At 41.5% G+C, this 24,262-nt stretch overlaps 1 long non-coding RNA gene across 1 annotated transcript; it reads left to right on the top strand.

Moving 5' to 3' along the window:
* The first annotated feature begins 5,141 nt into the window (after positions 1-5,141).
* Positions 5,142-11,144, top strand: LOC143988360 (uncharacterized). Its single transcript, XR_013276832.1, has 2 exons — positions 5,142-5,484; positions 8,929-11,144. It is a non-coding gene; the product is annotated as an uncharacterized LOC143988360 (long non-coding RNA).
* The last annotated feature ends 13,118 nt before the right edge of the window (positions 11,145-24,262 follow it).

Below are 24,262 nucleotides of genomic sequence, written 5' to 3'. Positions count from 1 at the left end.
GCCATTTTTTCTTCCTATTAAGCTTGCAGGGAAGCCCCAATTATATTGTACTTCATTCTCAACCAATACTGTCAATAGTGGTTTTAGGGCTCTTCTCCGCCTCAGGGTTTCCTGTGCCAGATCTTGAAATATCTGAATGTCGTTTCCTTCATATCTTAATGGAGCTTTTGATCTTATATTCTTCCATATTTGCTATTATACTTCTTCGTTTTCAAATCTCACTATGATATCCCTTGGCGTTTCTTGTGGGAGACCCTTAGGTTTTCTTACTCTATATGCCCTTTCTACATTTATCACATTAGCTATTTCTTTGTCCATTAGGGGGTTACAAATCCTCTTAATTATCTCACTCAAATCCTCATGTTGTTGTAAGTCAGGAACTCCGCGTATTCTTAGATTTTTCCTTCTGTCTCTGTTTTCTTGAATTTCAATCTTATATGCTTGATCTTGTTGTATTATTTTTAAACTTTGTATTTCTGCTTCCAGGTTCTTTATTATATTCGTATCTTTTTCCACTTTTTTTTCAACCTCTTCTACCCTTTCAAGTATATGTCCCAGATTCTTATGCAGTCTTTCGATTTCACATTTCATGGTATTTTCCAGAGCTGCAAACATGGAGATTATCTCATTTTTAGTGGGCAAAACTTGGGGATTATCCTGTTGAATCGGTTGGGTTGTTAAAACTTTTTCTCCGCCATCTAGTTCAATTGAGGAACCTATTTCTTCTTCTAGAGGGCCATCCAGTGATACTTCTACTTCGTGTGTAGAGATATTTTGCGTTTGGTGTTTTCTTTTCTCTTTTTTACTCTTTTCTCTTTCCCTTTTATCGCTACTTTCTGTCTGTTGGGTTTTTATGTGTTGAGGTTGAGATTTTTCAGCATACTGCTTCTCTGTAGCTACCGTCTGTGTGACATATTTATTCATTGCCCCAGGGCTGGCTACCAAGCTCCGACGTGGTGATTTCGGGGTGACCCCTGCTTTTGCTGTTTTTCCCTTCATCGCAATCAGAGATTACACACCTCTATTACTAGTTTTATCTGATCCCCTTCGCCCTTCTCTCCCCCTTTTTTTTCCTTTCTCTCCTGGTTCTATCTCGGTTCGCTCATTGTTATATTTATTATCGTGGGGTATTCGCGACTGCCGCAGGCAGGGATATAATTTTAAGATTTCTTACTGTCCCAGTGTTTTCGGGTTTATCACCAGATTTACAACAGTATAACATTTATATTCCTTTTTGTCTACCACCACATAATCAATTTTCTTCACTCCGTTTGTTATTTTTACTGATGTTTTTTTACTGATGTTCTCACGGAATCGCACGGTATCAGAATAATTTTCCCATTTATTTACTTTATTAAAGAAGTTCACTTAACATCTATACCTCTTGTTTACTTGCCGCCGTCAGTTACCTCACCAAACCATTTTCCAAAGGCATTTATCTAGCAGATTTTCCAAAGAGTCTCATTTAATTCACAGAGAATATACTGCGGAGTGTTTTCAATGCTTTATATTGTATGTCCACTTACCCGTGGTGGTTTGCCGTATAGATTTTATTCAGCCAGACGATCGGCATTTTCCTACGGATTATGATTTTTTTTTTTTTTTTCCATATACTGACCTTCTTTGGAGATTTTTTTTCCTTTTTTTATTCAAAGTGCCATCCTATGTCTCCAGTCGCAGTATCTTGTTTTGTCCAGTAGATGGCTCCAGAGCTCTTCTTTGGCTCTACGAAAGCCTTCCGAGACTTACAGAGGCTAGCCGAGCTCTGTACTGCACTGTGCTGACAGCACTAGACGGCGTACCTCCGCTCCACCGCCGGGAACTCCACAGACCCACAGGCGCCGCGCAGCACAACCCGGCTCGAGGGGGAGAGACGAGGGGGGCAGGTAAGAGAGGAGATCAGCTCTCACGGCGGGGTACCGCCTTGGGTCCGGACGGCGCAGGGGGGATCAGAGGAGGTCCTCAAGCCGCAGCAGCGGCATTGTTCGCACGGCGCGGGGCATGGAGCACACCAGGACGCTAGGTGCAGACACGCACCATTCTCAGACTCCTCCCCCGGAAGGCCGCTCCCTACGTGTGAAAATATTGTTTTAATTAACATTTGCGTAAATATTGCGGTGCCTTAAAAATCAGTAGCACCTTCTTTTTATTCTACTGGCCATGTGCTTTCAGAAAATGTATGGTTTGGGGGGTGTTTTACAAATGATGACAGCTGTATGGGAAAAAGGTAAACCTCCCAGATTTTTAAAGAAATTTTAGTGCACACCTAGATTCTCACTATTTCTCAAAAGGGCGCAATTTAAAATGTACAAATATTTGTTATTAACGTGATACAGGTTAAGCTTTTATATTTAGTAGGGATTTTGTCAAATTTGCTGTGTTTGTATCTGCTAATAATGATTTTAGTGTATTTTTAGCAAAAATATTGCTTTGGTAAACAAATATTGTGGGGGTCTGAAAAATCAGTAGCACCTTCTTTTTTGTTGTACTGGTCCTTTGCTTTCAGAAAATATATATATTTAGAGAAATGTGTTTTTTTTACATTTTTACTTTCAGTTTTCACCATTCTGCAAAAAGGTGTAATTTAAAAATTACAAATATTTGTTCTTTATTACCTCAATACAAATAAAAAGATAAACATTTGTGAAAATATCGTGGGACCTTAAAAATTGGTATCTCCTTCTTTTTAATCTACCGGTGCTATGCTTTCAGTATATAAAGTTTGGGGGGTCTTTAACAAACTTTAACTCTGAAAGATGTAAGGGAAAACTAAAAAAGCAATGGAAAAATTGCAAAAATGGCTTGACACCTGAGTGTAAAAAAATGGAGCACAGGGCCTGGCAGCGAAAGGGTTAAAGCATCACTTGTGAAAAAGATTAGGCACTGTTGTTTTTTGCCATTTCACATCTGTGCCCAACTTTGAGTCTTGAAACTGTAGCTGCTGACTTTTAATAAACATGTACTCGCCTGTCCTGGGATCCAGTGCTGTCCTCACACAATATAAAAAGAAAAAAAAACGTGCTAGACTAATAGGTTGAATAGACATATAAAACAACAAAAGGCAGCAGCTTAATGTGGGATACACACATGAATAGATAAAAAGAAAAAGGGCAAGAACTGCGCCAATTGACCCAAATTTGATAAATGATGATTATACAAAATAATAGTCCATAAGAAAACCAGTCTTCCTTTTAGATGACAGCACAGTGACTCCACACAAAGAAAGAGTGCCCGACCACCGTAAATCAAATCTGCTTACCAGATGGCAAGCACACAGGACATTTGGCTGTAACCCAGCCATGGCCTTTAGCTTGCAGAGTTGACTACTGAAAACCACAGGAAACAGACCGGATAGCTGAGAATAACCCTAGGCGTCTCAGAGTCTGTGGCCATAATTCAATGATAAGCTCAAGGAAAAGAAAACAGAATCCTCTCTGGGGCCATCATGTATTACAATTTTGGATCTCAGAAAACCTGGAACCTGGTAGCTTTTTGCCTCCGGTGATGGTCGGACCCCCCGTGTATCGGTCGATATGGAGTTGTCGTCGGTATATTGGGGTCTCGGTACCCCAGTGCTGATCAGATACACAGTGATCTACAACCCACGTGGGTACCTAGCACAGCAAAGCACTTTCACCTCCACCGAGTCCATTTCACACTCCAGGGGGGATCTCTGTTTACGGTCCTCATAGTTTACTGTCCTCACACAAATCAGTTATTCACTAGTCTTCTGGTCCCCTGCATCTTAACTATGGGAAGCCAGGCATGAATACTTGTAGCTTCACAGCTGACTGCCCAATGTGCTCACCATCAAAACTATAGGCACCAGTTTAACAGAAAGGTAGCAAATAATTTCAAGAGGTTAGATAACAGTAAACTGGGACAACATGAATAGTAAAGGGAATACATGGACCTAGGGACTTCACAGAGGGTCATCGGAGGTACGCTTAAAAGCATCCCTAATATTATAATGTATGTAATTACTGCACAATCAAGGCTAAAAAAAATGATGTCCTCCCATTAAAGAATATGTGCTGCGGCACTTAAAACTTAGTACATACGCACATATTATCTTCATTCACCTGCAGTGCCCCTCAAATATCTGTTAAGGCTGCCAGTGAAGTCTAAATAATGCAGCTTCCTGTGATGATATGGCAACTAGGGCTGCAACTAACGATTATTTTCATAATCTATTAGTTGGCCAATTATTGTTTCGGTTAATGACCTTAAAAAAAGAAAAAAAGGTAATTTTGCTGCGATTTGCATTTTTACATTTTATTTGGCCAATTTGTTGTTGGGCAGATTAAAAAACACAAATTGCCTCAAAAACACATTATTGCATGCTTTTCTGCAGCTTCTCCATTGAAGTATATTGAACCAAAAAAACGAAATAGCACCGTTTTGCATTAAAAAAAGACCTGGTCTTTTCCAAATACGCTGCAGCTGAAAAAATCATGGATGTGAACGTGTCCCATAGGAAACCATGTAAATGAACTGTAGTGTGTTTCTGCAAAAAGCACCAAAAAACACAGGTGTGACCCAGGCCTGAGATGTTTAGTAACATAATGGAGTTAAAAAAACTAAAATTAGTACAAAAAGAGCAAATAATCGCTACTCTAAGGGGTTAATTTTTTACTATGGGACAGTGAAAGTAATATTTACAGTAGTGATTTGCTTTTTGTACTATAAAGGGCTAATTTTAGTTTTTTTTTTTAACCCCATTATGTTAGTGGCCGATTAATCGATTATGAAAATGGTAATCGATTCATTTCACAATCGATTAGTTGTTTCAGCCCTAATGGCAGCAATGCTGCACTGCTCCTGAATCGTTGTTAATATGTAGACTGCGTTCGCTTATACTACAGTGGTTTGAAAAAATATTGCAGGTGTGTGTGACCATCATTGTCACTGCTGATTCCCAATCATGTAGCGCATCAATCATCACCTGGTCATACCTGGTCCTGTCCACTGCTTTCTGCATTGACAGCACTGCCTCTGATACTGAAACAGTCTTACTGTGAACTGCAATGTCTAGGAGGGGGAGTATGTGAGACACAAATGAAACAACATTTGATTTAGTTAAGGATGGTAAAGGAGTTTTTGTTTGAGGCTTTTGCATCATATAGTTATGTGTGTGTGTGTGTGTGTGTATATATATATATATATATATATATACACACACACACACACACACACACACACACACACACACACACACACACACACACACACACACACACACACACGTTTCAGTCTCTAAACATTCTTCAAGTGTGTTTACATTGTAATCTGTACAACAAGCATAACATGCATGCAGGTATACAGTAGAATCCTCCTGATGGGTTTCCAAATACTTAAATTACTGACACTCTTTTAATATTTCTTCTTACAGATCAATGTACAATAACTCGAACGTACCTGTTTCTGCACAAGTTTTGGTTCTTCAGTACTGTCTATTACTTTGGAAACTGGATATTCATTGGGGTAAATATGATCTTAAGCATTTATAAAATCTCATGTATTCTCTCTGTATTTATAGTATACATTAAATTTAGTGGCAGTTTACCAACAAGAGCCATCATAAAACACTGGCACACTAGAAAACAAATTTGTGTAATTTTAGCATTGATGCATTGGTTGGTCCAGAAAGTATTTGCTCAATAACATTTCATTGCAGGTAGTACTTTTAATGTGGTCAACGTTGTGGCATATTATGCCAGTACATTAATTACATATAGTTAGTTAGGTTGAAAAAAGTCCATCTAGTTCAACTATAAAAATGAATAAATAAAAAATATCATACAATCTCAAATACACAATCCTATGCCCACAGTTGATCAAGAGGAAGGGGAAAACCCCCAGCAAAGCATGATCCAATTTGCTACAGCATGGGACAAAAATCCTTCCTAATCCCCAGAGAGGCAATCGGATTATCCCTGGATCTACTGTACCTATAAATGTCAGTACCCAATTATATTATGTACATTTAGGATATAATCCAGGCTTTTCTTAAAGAAATCTCCTGAGCTGGCCAGAACCACCTCTGAAGGGAGTCTATTCCACATTTTCACAGCACTTACTGTGAAGAAACCCTTCCGTATTTGGAGATTAAATCTATTTTTCATTAGGCGTAAGGAGTACCTCCTTGTCCTCTGTGTTGATCAAAAAGCGAATAACTCAACACCAAGTTCACTATATGGACTCCTTATATATTTGTACATGTTGATCACATCCCCCCTTAATCTCCTCTTCTCAAGCGAGAATAAATTTGGATCCTCCAATCTTTTCTCATAGCTGAGCTCCTCCATGCCTCTTATCAGTTTGGTTACCTTTCTCTGCACTTTCTTCAGTTCCCCGATTATCATTTTTTGTGAACTGGTGCCCTAAACTGAACTGCATATTCCAGATGAACCAGGGTGCATGGTTTGCTAAAGCATGTATAGTCAAGAAAGCATAAACTAGTCTAATGGTTAAAGAGCAAGTTCACCTACATATAAAGCCCAGTCCCCTCTCCCTAGCCTTCTAGACTACTGTAAACGGAATCATCATTATGCAGATGGTTATGTGCATTCTCCATTGTTGGTGGTCTACATTCCAGCTGATAAAAATTAATTACTGGGCTTCTGTGCCTGTGCCCCAACGTCTTCCTGCGCCGTTCCTAGGTGCTTCCTGAAAGATGCAATCCCAGAATCACAAACTGCTCTGAAGGCTTATCTTTACAGGACATAGCAAATGGCAGAGAGATTGCTGCATTCACATCAAGCACAATAGGCTCCCATCTCTCCACCTTTGCAGCGTGACAGATACAGGTTTCAACATGACCGAGGCACAGTGTGCGAGTAGTAAAAATGGCAGCAGGGATCCCTAGTGTTAAGGAACCCCTTCCTCAATGGCCTGCTGTGGCCCAGCTGGGAACTTCTTCCCAGCAAATCCACTTCATGTAGCCTGACAGCCTCCTGCAGGCCTCTGCTTCTCCCTTGTCTGTGAGTCCATGTCAGGGATTTGAATTTGACTCTTGCTGGTGCCCAAATTTCAAAAGCTTCTTCATGTATATTGCCTCATTTCTGAGATTTTTGAGTCTCAAGTTTGCTTCCTTCGAAGCAGTTTCTTACGCACAACACCATTCCAGACCTCTACAGAGGGAGGATGTGACAAAATGGAACTGACTTCTGGGTTTGCTGGATCAGCATCGCTGCATACTGACGTTTCCCTTCAGATCTGTCAATGCTGGGGATGTCTTCATGTCAATCACTTTGCGTCAAGACTCAATCAGAAAGTTCCTAAGTTTGCAACAAGGTCAAAGTTCCCCTGGCCAGAAGCAGTGGATGCTTTGGTGGCTTTGTGGCACATGTACTCCTGATATTTGACTTTCCATTTAAAACTCCTCCCCTGGTTGTTACCAGGAATTTAAGTTATCCTGATGCCTCCAGACTGGCCATGCAGGTTTTGGTTTGTGGATCTCATTTGGTTGGTCGCAGATGCTTTGTGGCACCTTCCACTCTATTCTGACCTTCTTTCTCAAGGTTCAATCTACCATCCTGCTTTTCAAAGATAGGTGTTAAAGGAGTAAGGCCTTCCCCAGGCTATTATTTCCATGCTTCAAAGTTCACTTCAAGGTTCATCTACCATTACACCTGGAAGGCCTACTTTGCCTACTGGGAGTCTCTGGATTGCATCCCCACATGTTCCAAGTTGCTCCTGTGCTCGCCTTTATTCAATAGGCATGCCCTTAACACTGTAAAGGGGCAAGTGTCTACATTGGCTTTTCTCATTCAACGACCTATGGATTAAATTTTCCTCATTTGGCTTAACTTGGTAGTCGTCCCTCCCCCCCCCCCCAACCCCTTTGCCCTCCTGAGGCTTCAATCTTGTCGGGTTTGCAGAAGCCTCCTTTTGAAAACATCTGGCCTATATTACCCTTTCATCTTTGTCCCAGATGGTGGTCTTTCTGGTGGCCATCACATCCGCATGTAAAGTGTCTGAGCTAGCAGCCCTTTCTTGTGAACAGCCGTTTTTGGTTTTACACAAGGATAAAGTGTTTCTTCACTGTTGTTAGTCCTTCTTACCTAAGGTGGTGTCAGTCTTCCATTTGAACAGACTTTATTCTACCATCTCTGCCCTCATCCTTCTTATCCCACAGAGGTGAACCTTCATTGTCTGAATGTAGTTAGGGCTGTTGAGGTTTACTTTTCAAATATGATCCTTATTTGCAAATCTGACACTTTAATCATTGTTCCAGAATGCCAGTAGGAAAGGTCTAGCAGCTTTGCCTGCCACCATTTTCTGGTGGATTTGTCAAACTGTTTAATAATCCATACAAGATGAAGGAATACAGCAATCATTATGATTAATAATAGCCAAGAAAAATGCTTTCTTTTGCAATATTTATAATTGTACAAAAAGTGGCATTAAACATTAAAAATAATACTGAACTGTAATTTATAGTAGGCAACTTTTTAGATTTATTCCAGATTTCCCCAGCAGCCTAGTAATCTGGATACGTGTGAACCAAGAACCCCTGTTTTATGCAAACATATTCTAAAAATATTTAAAGGTATATAGCAGTTTGCAGAGGGGTAATTTAATATTTGTTTTGCTACAAATATTGACTTCAGCTAGAAAGTTGGTGTTTTGACCCTCTTCGCCTACCTCCTGTGCTTTGTTATTAGTTGGATAGCCTTTCTGTCATTCATAAGACAAGAGGGGTGCAGTTGTAGCAGAGTTTATCACATAATAAGGGCTTAGGGACTACCAAGGTACACTGAGAATTTTTTTCAACATGTATGTAGCCACATATATTGGCTTGCTGTAAACCCCACTTTTTAGGCTTACAATCTCTACAGATTTGCCTCAAGGATCCCAACTAAAGATGCATGAAAATTATGTTTTTTAAAATGTTATTAAAAATACATGTTTCTTTACTTACAGGTTTTCATTATTGGACTGATTGTATCCTGCTGCAAAGGAAAGAAATCAGTTATTGAAGGAGAAGTGGAGGATGATGACTCAGACCTAAGTGATGATGATCTCCCATATGCATAGATCTAAAACATGCATTCATCTCTTAAAAAAAAAAGATTTTTCAGTGAGGTTAAATAGCAAAAGATGTAATTTTCATTTATGGTTGTGTTCTGTTAATAAGATTAAATGTCATGTAAATATACATTAAGTGATTTGAAGAAAATGTATTCTAATTATTATATGTGACAATAAAAATGTTGAAGATCTATACTATAGCGCACTGACTTTTGAAACTGACAATTATAGGATTAGCACACTTTGGTTTAAAACAACACCCCTCACCTATATCTAAACTAATAAAGCAAATAAAGTCATTTACCACTGCCCGAGGTGGCATAATTGTTAAACCCAGCTTGTAACATGCACTGATCTGAGGGTGGAATGTGGTGATAGAAAATGGAAGCAGGTTTGTTTACCTCCATACATGAAAGGACCACTCTGTGTGCATTCTCTGAGCATCTTTATAATCTGTAATGTAAAAAAGGAGCAGTGTGAAGATTACACAGGGGTTTATTAAAGCTAGAGTGTGTAAAGTGTGGTGCAACCCTGCAGGTTTTATTGCCAAAACTTAAGTGAACAAGCTGAGGTTAGAAGCTGATTGGTTACAATGCACAGCTGCACCAGATTATCAGTGCACCAGTTTTAGTAAATATCCCCTGCAGTCTGATTAGTCAGGGCAGTGACAAGCAGTATTTCTTTAAAATAGAGGTTTCTATTTTATTTATTTTTCTTTTACAAATGCTTTCTTGTTCCTGGCATGAGGTTGTCATTCTAAGACATATACTTACCTTATCCTTTAAACTATGTTATAAACAACACTAACTGTATATTAACTTTATCATTGCAACTCTTGCAGGCTTGCTCCAAAAGCTTTTTGTGATATTTTTACTTTAAAGGGAGATTTAGTATACTTTCACAGACTTTCTTGTACTTCAAACACCTTTTCAGATGTTTGTTTTTTCTTTTTCAATGACTTTTGTGATTTCTTACGTTGCTCATTTTTTACTATCTGTGCATTGGGGCACTTGCTAGCTCTATATTGCTCCTTAGCTCATGTTAGCTAACTCTCTTAACAATCCATAGATCTCAGCTGTGAAAACTCTGTGTGAAAAAAATCTTTAACTTCAAAAGAATTATGCCCATGAAGTCTGCCTAAATACAGTAAAATCACCCTTCCTTTCCCAATTAGCTGGAAGAGAAATATGAAAATGATTGGCTAACCGCACAGCCAATAAAAATAAAAACAATGTGGTCAATTGGAAATGGAGTGTCAATGTAATCGTATCTCAAGCTAGAGAGTTGGCATGAGGAAGAGCTTACAAAAGGCACTATGCACAGGTATTGATAGATGGGATAACATATGGTACAGCTTAGGGCTATTTTATTTCTGCTGTTTTGAAAAGAAAAAAAGTTTATTAGTCTGACAAAGCTACACAAAAATTGGTTATACAAAAATAATTGTGAGTCAGTTGATGGTTAACTGGCAGATTGAACGGTGTTTAGTCATATATTAGCTGGACTCAAATATATGTGCACCATTTACTCCAGCATAGTGAGCTAGGCAGGTTATTACTATTGGTTACCAGTATTAATATGTCTTCTATTCCTTTGTGGTTCACAAAACAGGCATACATATTACTAAGCTGGTCAGTAAACAGATATTGGCTTGTAAACCAATAGATCTGATGATTGTCACATCAAGATGCCTATCTCTACAGAAAAAAATTCTAATTGTTTTAAGACATTTGCACATCTTTATTAAGTCATCAAGTATTCAAAGCTGTTGCTTTTACTCTTTTTATTTGCTTTGACTATTGGTAAAATCAAAACTTTTGAAACCTACTTCTATGCTTTCTAAATGCTCATTCTCTAATGAACGCCAGCACTACCCAGGTATTACTAATATTGCATGAATTCTATGCTATTGAGAATCAAGTGGATGACCAGCTTACCTCATCTCCTATTGTGCCTCTAACTGCTTAGATTTGCAAGTTTGTACACATTTCAACTTTGATTTCTTTCAAATTAACCAGCATTTTAATTTTGATTTGTAATGCAAGTTGAAACTTTCAAAACTTCTGTAATATTAAATGCTAATAAAATGCAACATTTTGAATAGAAAAGTTGTTTTCATTTAGCCTTTAACAAGACAATTCAGCCAACTCTTATCTTTGAGGTTATCGGTTCAAATAAGTATTTTGAAAACATTAAGAAAAAGGTCAGATATTATTTTGTTTGATGCTTAGGCTGTTAGCTTAAAAAATAAATGGTCACATCCTTGTTTTATTACACAGGAACGATGAAAAAATATTTTTTTAGGAGAGCATTTCCCCCTCTGAAACCTTGCTCCTGCGTGCCTTGTCAAATAAGGGTCAGCCCCCCCCCCCCCCCCAAATGCAAAATGTGCTCCAAATCTTTTCAAATGCGAAAATAAGCAATTACAACAAATGTACCTTTTTAACAGATTACTATTTTTAGCAATTTTAATCCTGCTAATACTAATTATGATCATAATTTAAAACATTTGTGATAAAAATGTCTACATCCTGAACCTCTCAGTGATTGCACCAGATTCACAGTTTTTGGTTGGAAAATATGGCCTGGCTTATTGCTCCTCTGGCAAATCTCTGCCACAGGATCTGTTCCCCTGTAAGATCTTTTTGGTTCTCATGCTGATGTCTGATGGATCACATTGCATGTATTCTCTTCCCTTCATTAAAGGACACTGTTGGTTCACATTGCCACCTGCAGGTGTAGAGTGCTAGGCTTAGTGCTATTGATGGACAACGCATTTCTTGTAGTGCAAGTCTCTCTGGGTTCACCTAAGCTCTTTCTCTATAAAACCGATTTGGGCCTTTTTTCAAGGAGGGGGGTGGCACAGAAGCTGGCCTTGAGTACCATCAAGTGTCAGCTTCAGTGTTTTTTTTTTTTTTTTTAACATCCACTGGATTCTCATTCCCTAGTTCACCCACTCAGTCCCTAGAAACCCACTGTATGTGTGGGTGTATATACAGTATCTCACAGTATCTCACAATACTCACAATACAAATATTTTATTAACAGAAATGTGGAAAACAGTGCAGCGCTTAATATATAACACGTGACTGAATGTAGTGAAACAATAAATCAGGAAAGAAACTTTCAAAGATAATGTTCCCAAAAAGTAAAACATCAATAATAAACAATACAAATGTGCATATTGTGCAATAAACAAAAAATGGGTTATTAAACCAAAAGAAGGGTCAAAAAAACCACTTTTAGAAGAACAAATAATTATTTAGACTACAGCTTGATGCTGTGAAGCACAAACTTGTGATTAAGTGAGAAAAATAAACAACAAAATTGAAAAACAAATCAAAACAAATCCCATGCTTTGGATAAATGAAGTGATTTACAAGGCCCCATACATGTGAAGATATAAGTTCGTTAAATGGAACGTGAATGGAACTTTATAGTTGAACGTGAATAAAACTTTAAAGATGGTCCCAGGAATCACTGGTATAGGTGCTTGCCCACGTAAATTCTTTCACTGTACAATTTTAGTAAGTAGTAAAGGCTTACCAGAACCACCTTTAGTGTGCGCAGATACGAACTCCCCAACGATTGGGATCGGACAAGATCGTTCCTCCGACACTCCTCGTGTGAATGGATGACTCGAATCACCTTTCCGGATAGGAAGGTAAAGAATGACCCACACCTACGGGTGTTCCTTGAACGTCGTCCGTTCCGGTCCGTTCGAAAAATGTTCAAGTTGGCGTGTCACCAAATGGATGAAAAAGGAAAAAAGCGCCCAATCGTGTGATAAAGTCTAAAACACGTGTACTTTATTTTCCAACCAAATAGACGTTGAAAGATACAGGTGACTCAATGGAGTCGTATAAAATTAAACGAAAAGAATTGCTAGCAAAAATATAAAATAAAGCGGATAAAAATAGCACGAGGTGTAGACGTATCTACCCGACGATCGTTTCGTCACAGATTGACGTCATCAGGGGTACACCCACACCCTTGTGCTAAAGGTTTAAATAGCCTCGTGCTATTTTTATCCGCTTTATTTTATATTTTTGCTAGCAATTCTTTTCGTTTAATTTTATACGACTCCATTGAGTCACCTGTATCTTTCAACGTCTATTTGGTTGGAAAATAAAGTACACGTGTTTTAGACTTTATCACACGATTGGGCGCTTTTTTCCTTTTTCATCCATTTGGTGACACGCCAACTTGAACATTTTTCGAACGGACCGGAACGGACGACGTTCAAGGAACACCCGTAGGTGTGGGTCATTCTTTACCTTCCTATCCGGAAAGGTGATTCGAGTCATCCATTCACACGAGGAGTGTCGGAGGAACGATCTTGTCCGATCCCAATCGTTGGGGAGTTCGTATCTGCGCACACTAAAGGTGGTTCTGGTAAGCCTTTACTACTTACTAAAATTGTACAGTGAAAGAATTTACGTGGTCAAGCACCTACACCAGTGATTCCTGGGACCAACTTTAAAGTTTTATTCACGTTCAACTATAAAGTTCCATTCACGTTCCATTTAACGAACTTATATCTTCACATGTATGGGGCCTTGTAAATCACTTCATTTATCCAAAGCATGGGATTTGTTTTGATTTGTTTTTCAATTTTGTTGTTTATTTTTCTCACTTAATCACAAGTTTGTGCTTCACAGCATCAAGCTGTAGTCTAAATAATTATTTGTTCTTCTAAAAGTGGTTTTTTTGACCCTTCTTTTGGTTTAATAACCCATTTTTTGTTTATTGCACAATATGCACATTTGTATTGTTTATTATTGATGTTTTACTTTTTGGGAACATTATCTTTGAAAGTTTCTTTCCTGATTTATTGTTTCACTACATTCAGTCACGTGTTATATATTAAGCGCTGCACTGTTTTCCACATTTCTGTTAGTTAGACCTAGTATCTGTTTTTTTGTGCTCAGCTGCTATTTTCTTAATTGATTTTTCTCATAACAACTAATTTTTTACCAAGCGCAAGTTTTACTCCTTTTGTTCACAAATATTTTATTATATCTTTTCATGTGACCACACTGAAGACATTACACTTAGCTACAATGTAAAGTAGCGAGTGTACAGCTTATAGAACAGTGTACATTTGCTGTCCCCTCAAAATAATGCAACACACAGCCATTAATGTCTAAACCACTGGCAACAAAAAATAAATACACCCTAACGCAAAAATTTCCAAATTGTCAATATTTTTTGTGGCCACCATTATGTTTCAGCACTGCCTCAACCCTCTTGGGCATGGAGTCGTCTTCCACTCCTCCATGACAACCTCACACAGCTGGTGGGTGATAGAGACCTTGCACTCCTCCGCCTTGCAATTGATACACCACAGATGCTCAATAGGCTTTAGGTCTGGAGACATGCTTGGCCAGTCCATCACCTTTACTCTCAGCTTCTTTAGCAAGGCAGTGGTCATCTTGGAGGTGTGTTATGTTGGAATACTGCCCAGCAGCCCAGTCTCTGAAGGGAGGGGATCGTGCTATGCTTCAGTATGTCACAGTACATGTTGGCATTCATGGTTCCCTCAATGTACTGTAGCTCGTCGGTTCCGGCAGTACTCGTGCAGCCCCAGACCATGACACTCCCGCCACCATGCTTGAGTATAGGCAAGACACAGTTGTGTCTGTACTCTTCACCTGGTTGCCGCCACACACGCTTGATACCATCTGAACCAAATACGTTTTTCTTGGTCTCATCAGACCACAGGACATGGTTCCAGTAATCAATGTCCTTAGTCTGCTTGTCTTCAGCAAACTGTTTGCAGGCTTTCTTGTGCATCATCTTTAGAAGAGACTTCCTTCTGGGATGACAGTCAAGCAGACAAATATGATGCAGTGTGCGGCGTATGGTCTAAGCATTGACAGGCGGACCTCCCCCCACCCCTTCAACCTCTGCAGCAATGCTGGTAGCACTTATACATCTATTTCCCAAAGACAACCTCTGGATATGATGCTGATCATGTGCACTCAACTTCTTTGGTTGACCATGGTGAGGCCTATTCTGAGTGGAACCTGTCCTGTTAAACTGCTGTATGGTTTTGGCCACGGTGCTGCAGCTCAGTTTTAGGGTCTTGGCAATCTTCTTTTAGCCTAGACCAACTTTATGTAGAGCAACAATTCTTTTTTTTCAGATCCTGAGAGTTATTTGCCATGATGTGCCATGTTAAAGGTCCAGATTGAGAGTGATAATACCAAATCCCCACTCACATCTGAGACACTAATGAGTCGCATAACATCGGGGAGGGAAAATGGCTAATTGGGCCTAATTTGAACATTTTATTTAGGGGTGTACTCTTGTTGTCAGCGGTTTAGAAATGAATGGCTGTGTTGAATTATTTTGAGGGGAAAGCAAATTTACACTGTTTTACAAGCTGTACACTTACTACTTTACATTGTAGCAAAGTGTTATTTTATGTTGTCACATGAAAAGATATAATAAAAATATTTACAAAAACGTGAGGGGTGTACTCACTTTTGCAAGCTAGTGTGCGTGTGTGTGTGTGTATATATATATATATATATATATATATATATATATATATATATATATATATATATATATATATATATTAAATGTGTGTTGAAATATGTTAATACCATTTACTTTATATACATTTTAACACTGAACCTTCCATATAACATCTCTTTTAATACCATAATACTTCTGTGAACATTGAAAGCTTCTTTTTCTATGTTTTTTTTATGTTACAAACTCTTTCATCAGACTTCAATATAAAATGTTTCCTATGTGTAAAAATATTCACAAGATTTATGGCTAATCCCGATCGCCCTAGATATTCTACTGCATATGTTTTGTGTGTTCTGTGTTCCCAGAAGGATAGACTTCCTCCAGAGAATATTATTTATTCTACAACTCATGCTGAAAGTTGTTGCATGAGCACTTATTTTGTGTTAGGATTTTATTTTAAATGGTACACTTAAAACATGCATGCTATACATACATGGTGTTAAAGTATTCGAACCAAAATCTGTTTTATCACAGCAGCACAAAATCTGTACCTAAATGTAACTAGTGTTAAAAATTTTGCAAACAAAAACAAGGCAAGTTTGGCTTATACATTTATGTAGGGCAATAATAAACACTGGTCTACAAATTTTGGGAAATTGACCTCCAAGATAAAATGTGCGAATTCTTACATATTTTGATTTGATGAATTAGAAAACGGGTGATAAAGATGCTGGTTGTCTAAAGTTTTCAAGATATTTGCAAATAAATTTATACACAGGAGAGTATATCTGCCTACAAGAGAGGGAGGTGTTTGATGATCATGATGCCTCGTAACTTCTCGAAAAAGTATGGTATCACATGGAAGTGTATAATTTTTTTTTTTAAATCAACTTTGAAGCAAAATGAGGTTCAGTGCCCATCTGCAGCCTCCCCATCTCCCATCAATGTAGCCTGAACAATGCCCATCTGCAGCCCATCTCCCATCAATGCAGCCTAATTAATGCCCATGTTCAGCCTCAATGCAGCCTGATTAATGCCCATGTTCAGCCTCCATGCCCATCTGCAGCCTCACCATCTCTCATCAGTGCAGCCTGAATAGCTCAGGAAATCACTAAGCCGTTATCTCCTGTCTACTCGTCTGTCGGGAGTCACACACACACAGTCCCGCCTCCGCCATCAGCATTGGACCAGCTCCTGTGATAGACACAACACTGGTCCAATGACGGTGGTGGAGGTGGGACTGTGTGTGTGACGTGAGAGCTGAGTAAACAGGAGATGACTGCTCAGTAAATTTTGGCGGCGCTTGTTCCCCTCCAAGGTACACTATCGGCGTATAACACACACCTGTGATTTTCACCCTATTTTCAGGAGGGAAAAGTGTGTTATATGCTGATAAATACGGTATACTGTACCATTTAAAGCGTTGTTATATCTGCTCAATAAGTGCAAAAAAAAAATCCTTCTAGCTCTTGTGAGGTGATAATTTTCCATCTCTGATGAATGCTATAATTTCTCTTTGACCCACAGACCATCTTAACCCTGTTTTATAGATTCAAAGCTGCATGTCCGTGCGGCTTAATGCACAGATGTCTATCCAACTCGACACCTGAAAATCATCAAAAGTAGTGCAGGAACTACTTTTTCAAATTGTTGCAGCACCGCAAAGTCGGAAGTCGCACCAATTTGAACAGTGGCATTGCTGACAATAGGGTGCGACTTGTCATGTGATTTGACCTGTCAAATCGCATGACAAGTCGCTCTGTTTTGAACGGGGGCTGAAAGGTAGATAAGTTCTACTCAGCATACAGGGTAGCACTGGCACTTCAGGAATGAGACAAAATACAGGCACAGGGCTCACATGTAAATAATGACCAGTGACATCTAAGGAGAAAATGAATAATACATTTAAACAAAATATCTTAGACGTTTCTTCCTCCAGGAGAATTAGCCCTTTCCGACAGTTCATGAAATATATTATCCATTCATGTCTGGGCACAGGTCAAAATAACCAAAAGAAGGGCTGAAGATAATAATGTGGGTCCAGATGACCATCCTGAGGTCACTGTTTTTCACTCAGTGACAGGAGAGGATATACAAGTCCCCCCAAAAGATTTGTCTTCAATCCAGTGCTCAGCTGACTGAAGAGCCAGCAAAGCAGCCCCAGAGAGACATGTACTATAGGCTCCTTTCACACGGGCAATCTGATCAGGTCCGCCAGTAAGTTTTTCAGACAGACCTGATCAAAAGGTCCATGAATTGTCATGCTCAGGCAAGTGTAAATGGGCTTATGTCCATTTACACTCGCCTACCTGCAGGCCTGATCCGGTCCAGTAAATAAAAGCAAAATGGGCTCCAAGCTCTTCTGTTTAGGCAGATCAGAGGGTAGTCAGGTGTAAAGTCCATTTCTCATTCGTTCATTGTAAGACACAGCCCTCTTTATTCAGAACCATGGGGTTATATCGCCCCCTATAGGAGTAGGACACTAAGCAGAAAAAAGACTTGGCTATGCCCACGGGCAGTCCTAGGTGATATGCACCCCCATCTCTGCTATAGGCTTTGAGTTTTTCCTGCCTAGTCAGGAGTAAGGACCTAGTTCCCTGCTGGGATCTCTTTTCCTGGTAATTTTTATCTTTTTCTTTTTTTTTTTTTCCTGGATTTTTCCGGTGAGATCTACAATCAACTGCCAGCTGGGCGGCGGGCTGGACATTCGATCCAGTGGTCAACCTAGTCTGGCCAGCGAGCACATGTAGACCATGGCAACACTCTCGATCAGCCACGACATAGCCCCGCTAGACGAGTGCTGACCCTGTGAGTTAAACATCTTGCGAAGTCGAATACGACCGCGTCTCAGCTCGAGTCGCAGCCGCCCTCATGGCCGACAGACCACCGCCTTGGTGGCGAGGAGGTTCTGTCTGGAGCGTTGCCCGCCTGGTCCTGGTATGGTGAGTAAATGTCCCCCTCTCCTTAGGGGGTTTTTGTGGCAGACGCGGGCCCCTCCCCGGGTCGTTCAGTCATGCGGGTCCATGCACCTTCTTTTCTGTGGGAGAGGAGCATTATCAATTTGCGGCGTTACCCTTTGGTCTCGCCTACGCTCCTCAGGTCTTCACCATAGTGTTGGCCCCGATTCTGGTGGAATTGCTGTTCTGGGCTACCTGGATGACCTTCTGCTCCGAGCAGAGTCCCCTTTGGCCCTGAGGGGTGATGTGGAGATCACTGTTCAGACTCTGGCAGATTGTGAGTGGCTGATAAATTACCAAAAGTCTGCGTTGATTCCAGTTCGGAAATTGGTTTATCTGGGTCTGACTCTGGGTTCCGCTCAGGCCAGAGTGGTCCTTCCGCAGGACCAACTACAGAAAGTACAGATGGCTGCCCACTTGCTTCTGTCCAGCAGGTGGGACTCCCTACAGACTTGCATGCTGGTTATGGGTCTGATGGTGTCTTTGTTTGAGGCAGTTCCATTCACTCCGTTCCATACGAGACCCCTACAAAGGCAGATCTTGTTTAAAAGGGACAAATGTTCAGAGTTTCTAGACTGTCAGATTCGGCTGAGTCAAGGAACCAGAGGGTCCCTGATCTGGTGGCTTCATTCCCCGGCTCTTTGGCAGGGAAAATCCTTTCTCCCACTGTACTGGACGATGGTCACCACCAATGCCAGTCTGTCCAGGTGGGGAAGAATCCTGGGCCTGAGCTCGGCTCAGGGTCACTGGACACTGGAGGAATCCAGGCTACCTATCAACATCTTGGACCTCCCAGCGATTAGACTCTGGATCATTGGAAAAATCGACTTCAGGGGCTCCCAATATGGATCCAGTCAGAAAATGCCACGGCGGTGGCCTGTCAACCACCAGGGAGGAACAAGGAGTGTGTTAGTCGGCCTGGAAGTAGCTGGCATTCTACGGTGGACAGAACATTTCGTCCCGGCCGTTTCCGCCGTTCACATTCTGGGGGTGGACAACTGGCAGGCAGATTACCTCAGTCATCAAGTATTGGTCCAAGGGGAGTGGTTCCTCCATCAGGAGGTATTTCAACAGATCTGTCTACGCTGGAGATGTGTATATGTCATTCCGAATCAACAGGAAGAGTTTTGAGGCCAGGTCTCGGGACCCTCTGGCAGATGCTCTGTGGGGCCAGTATCATCTGATCTATGCCTTTCCTCCTCACGAGCTTCTGTCGTGGCTGTTGCGCAGGATCGAGGCCAAAGGAATTTCGGTCATTCTAGTGGCCCCGGACTGACCACCCCGTTGACCCTGTTATTCCGACGTGCTATCCCAAGGACCAATCTTCCACCCAGCTTTACTGTCGCTGGCTTTAACTGCCTGGCTATTGAAAGCCAGGTGTTGAAGGATAGGGCTTATCTAGGTCAGTGATTCAGACGCTGCTTAAACCTAGAAAGTCTACTTCCAGGAAGGTATATTATCGGATGTGGAAAGCATAGATTTTGTGGTGTGAGTCAGTGGGGTTTCACCCACGTTCCTTTTTGGTGACTCAGATTTTGACTTTTCTTCAGAGGGGCATTGAAAAGAATTTGGCCTTGAGTACTGTCAAGGGCCAGGTGTCCGCCTTCGCTGTTTTCTTTCAACACTCCCTGGCTTTGCATTCCCTGGTGCGTACCTTCATTCAGGGAGTGTGACGTGTGGTTCCACCAGTGCAATCTCCCTTGCTACCGTGGGACTTGAATCTTGTACTTTTGGTTCTACAGAAGCCTCCATCTGAAAATATTCGAGAAATTCCCCTGCTCACACTATTGGTTCTACAGAAGACTCCATCTGAAAATGTTCGAGAAATTCCCCTCGCCATCTTGGTGGCTATTACTTCTGCTTGCAGGGTGTCAGTTGGCGATGCTATCCTGTCGCACGCCCTACTTGATGATTCATAGGGACAAGGTGGTGCTTTGTCCTTGCCCTCCTTTCCTTCCAAAGGTTGTTTCTGATTTCCATTTAAATGAAGAAATCACGTTGCATTTTCTGTGTCCCAGGCTGCAACAGCCAAAGGAATTTGCCTTGCACACCTTAGATGTTGTACGGGCTGTCAGGGTGTATTTGGCAGCCACTGAGTCCTTTCGAAAGTCAGACTCCTTGTTTGTGATCATGGACGGACCAAAGAAGGGGCTATCTGCTTCCTCAGAGACCATTTCTAGTTGGATCAGCAGGTGGTGGCTCAGGCCTATTCTATCAAGGGTCAGGTTGCTCCTTCCCGGTGAAGGCGCACTTGACTTGGGTACTGAGTGCCTCCTGGGCTTTCCATCATCAGGTCAACGCAAGTTTGCAAGGCAGCCACCTGGTCGTCGGTGCACACTTTCACAAAATTTTACATAGTGGATGTACTGGCATCTGTGGATGCTTCTTTTGGCCTCAAGGTTCTGCAGGGTGTGGTCTAGAGGTTTTTTCCCTCATGAAGGGGTTTTTTTTGCTGGTCAGGTGGGCTCCATGTTGTGCTCGCTATGCTCCAGGTTGTTTGGTTGGCCTGTTTTTTTGTTGGCTGCCCCACTCCTCATGTTTGGTACTGCTTTGATACATCCCTATGTTTCTGAATAAAGAAGGCTGTGTCAATGAACGAATGAGAAAATAGTTTTTTTGACTTGCTGTTAAAATGTGTTTCTCTGAGTTCATTGATAGGCACAGCACCCACCCTCTATGGAGTTTTTAATACTTCTGATACTGCTCCTTACATAACTGAAGGCCTATAGCAGAGAGGGGGGTGTATATCACATAGGACTGCCAATGGGCGTGGCCAAGTCTTTTTTCTGCCTAGTGTCCTACTCCTGTAGGGGGGCGATATAACCCTATGGTTCTGAATAAAGAAGGCTATGTCTGTCAATGAACTCAAAGAAACTGATTTTACGGTAAGTCAAAAAGCCTATTTTATTCCCAGCCGCCTATAAAGCAGAGTGCGCTCTGGCCGTGTCTGCTCTGTATGAACTCTGATCAGTAGGAGATTTGTGAGCCGATCCCCTGCTGATTGGAACAGAATCCACCCCATGTGAAAGGGGCCCAATACATCTCAGCCCTCTATTAAAGCAGTGTTAAAGTAGTTCTAAGTCCTAAACCTTTTTTACCTTGATTCATTCTTTGCATTACTGTAAATATTGTTTAGGTATCTGCATCCCATTTCACCCCCCCTTTTACTTGATCCCTCGTTCGATCCATCGCTTTGCCCCTCTGCCGCTCTTTTCTTCTCTTACTTCCTAGTCTCGTTGGCTCCTGCTGCTGTCAATCAATGCCAGTGATGGGAACGAGTTATGCTTGTCTGTGTTATGCTCTCTGTCTACAGTGCCCTGTGTGGGACATAAGTCCACGAGGAGCACACAGCACAGGTGCTGGGGACAAGAGACAGATGTTCACAGCTGGAGTCGAACACACAGGACACAGGAGCGCTGGGGGCACGTAAGGTTGATGCAGGCATTTTCAGTACAGGAAATAACATCTACAGCAACACTAAATCTGAACTTTATTAGCATTGTATTTTGCTAGGCTATTTGCTCAGCGAGTGTGCATTTACTTAGTGCCTCTGTTTTTTTGTGCTCAGCACTATGGCTCCCAAAAAAGACACCACAAAGGTACCAAAAATTCCACCCCAAGGTGCTGGGAACTCCAGTCGTGCCGCCACACTGTCATCCTCTCCTGAAATACCAGATATGGAAAGCCAAGGTAAGTCATTGGGACCAATTGGTGGTGCAACTGCTTCTCACATCTCAGCCCCTATATACGTGATTGAAGATGCATTTTCCTCTGCCCTGCTGGGCCTAGAAGGAAGATTAGCAGCTTTAATTGCATCCTGTATCCAAAAGGATAGGGAACGTGTTAGAGCCCCCTCCCCCACCTCAGACCCTTTGCCAAGGGAACAGTGGGTAGAGTATGAGGTGTTACCCTCAGGCGATCAGGAGGAAAGGCAAACCAATGACTCCTCTGTGGTAGATGAACCTTTTTCAGCCTCGCAATCTGAGAAATTGCTGGTACAATCTCTTACGGAGATGGCTTGTGCCTCTTTCAAGCTACCCCTAGCGGAGTCAGCTGAAAGTTCTGTTTCTTCTTTAGTTTTCTTAAAATCTTCACAGCCTTTTCATGCATTTCCTGTACATGCATTACTAGAAATTTGTATTGAATGGGATCACCCGGATAAGCATTTTCTCCCTCAAAGAGATTTACAGCACTCTATCACATCGAGGAATGTACCAGCAGCTGACGCTGCAATTTCCAGTGTGAATAATAGTCTAATTTGCCAGTACACAATGCACAAATGCTTAACGATCCAACAGATAAAAGGTTGGAATTCCTGTTAAAATCCTTTTTTTTTTTCCTTGGCAGGGCCATTACTCAGCCTGCAGTCTCTGCAATAGCCATCTGTCAGTCCCTAAAGGGCCAGTTTAGACAGGCCCTTAGGCCATAGACACCGTGGAAGACCCCTTTTCATGGGGATCGACTATTTGAATGCATTTATCCAAATCATCCCCAAACAATTTCTAGCGGGAAGAGTACTCTTTTTCCAGTCAAAAGAAAATATAAATGTCCTTCATTGTAACTGACTCTTTCCCCTGTGCCAGGGGCATCTTCCTCTAGGCAGTCTGGACCACTGGCAAGATTATCCTCTAGGCACCGTCAGACTCTAGAGGAAAGCCTCAGGCTCAGGCACAGAAGAAGACCTGGGGCTGGAAATCTGCAAAACAATTCTAAAGCCTCATTATGAAGAGGCGCCCCCCCCCCAGAGTGGGGGGGGGGACTTCTGCAATACTCAGAAGTCTGGCAAGAGGAAATCAGGACTGATTGGTCATCTCCACAGTATCTTTAGGAGTTTCCACCATCTTGTTTTCGCATGGAGTCAATCAGGTCAGTAGTTTCTATCCTACAAGGAGGAGAACTTCTGGTGTCTATCGACATCGGGGATGCATATCTGCATGTCCCTATATTTCCCGTTCACCAAAGGTTTCTGCGGTTCAAAGTAGAACAGCAGCACTTTCAGTTTGTAGCCTTTCCCTTTGGGCTAGCTACAGCACCCAGGGTGTTTACAGAACTTCTGGTCCCACCTCTAGCCAGGTTGAGGGCACAGGGTTTAATAGTCTTGGTGTACCTAGATGATCTATTGCTAATAGACCAGTTGGTGGCTCGTTTGGAGAAAAGCGTGCGCATTACAACCAAATACCTGAAAAATCCGGGTTGAATTCTCAAATTAGAGAAGTTTTGCTTAAAAATCGATAGAAAGGCTGGAGTACTTGGATCTGATCATAAACACAGCCCAGAAGAAAGCATTTTCTTGCCTCAGGCAAGATCAACGCCATAAGAGAGCTGGTGCAGATGGTCAGGTTGAAAAGAGATTCCTCCATTCACCTTTGCATGAGGTTGTTAGGAAAAATGGTGGCTTCATTCAAAGCGGTTCCCTATGCCCAGTTCCATTCGGGACTGTTGCAAATCAGCATTCTGTCTGCTTGGAACAATGGTTCAAGCTCTAGATTTGCCAATGCGGCTGTCCCCAAAGGTGTTCCAGAGCCTCAGTTGGTGCTCGGTATCAGGGAATTTGCAGAAGGAAGGAAACCTTTATACCAAAAAGGCCTTGCCCATCAACATCCTAGAGATTCGAGCAGCGCATCTGGCTCTGAAGCCCTGAACATTCAGGTTACGGGATTGTCCTGTCAGGATCCAATCCGACAATGCGATAGTCGTGGCTTATATCAAATCACCAAGGGGTCACTAAGGGTCACACAGCTCAGAGAGTGGGGGACCATATTGTAGCTTGGGCAGAAAGGGAT

This window comes from Lithobates pipiens, unplaced genomic scaffold (assembly GCF_037356315.1).
Source record: "Lithobates pipiens isolate NorthernLeopardFrog02 unplaced genomic scaffold, aLitPip1_a1.2 Scaffold_18, whole genome shotgun sequence".
NCBI classification, from domain to species: domain Eukaryota; kingdom Metazoa; phylum Chordata; class Amphibia; order Anura; family Ranidae; genus Lithobates; species Lithobates pipiens.
Note: the sequence above shows the minus strand (reverse complement) of the source record. Positions and strands in the feature narration are given on the sequence as shown.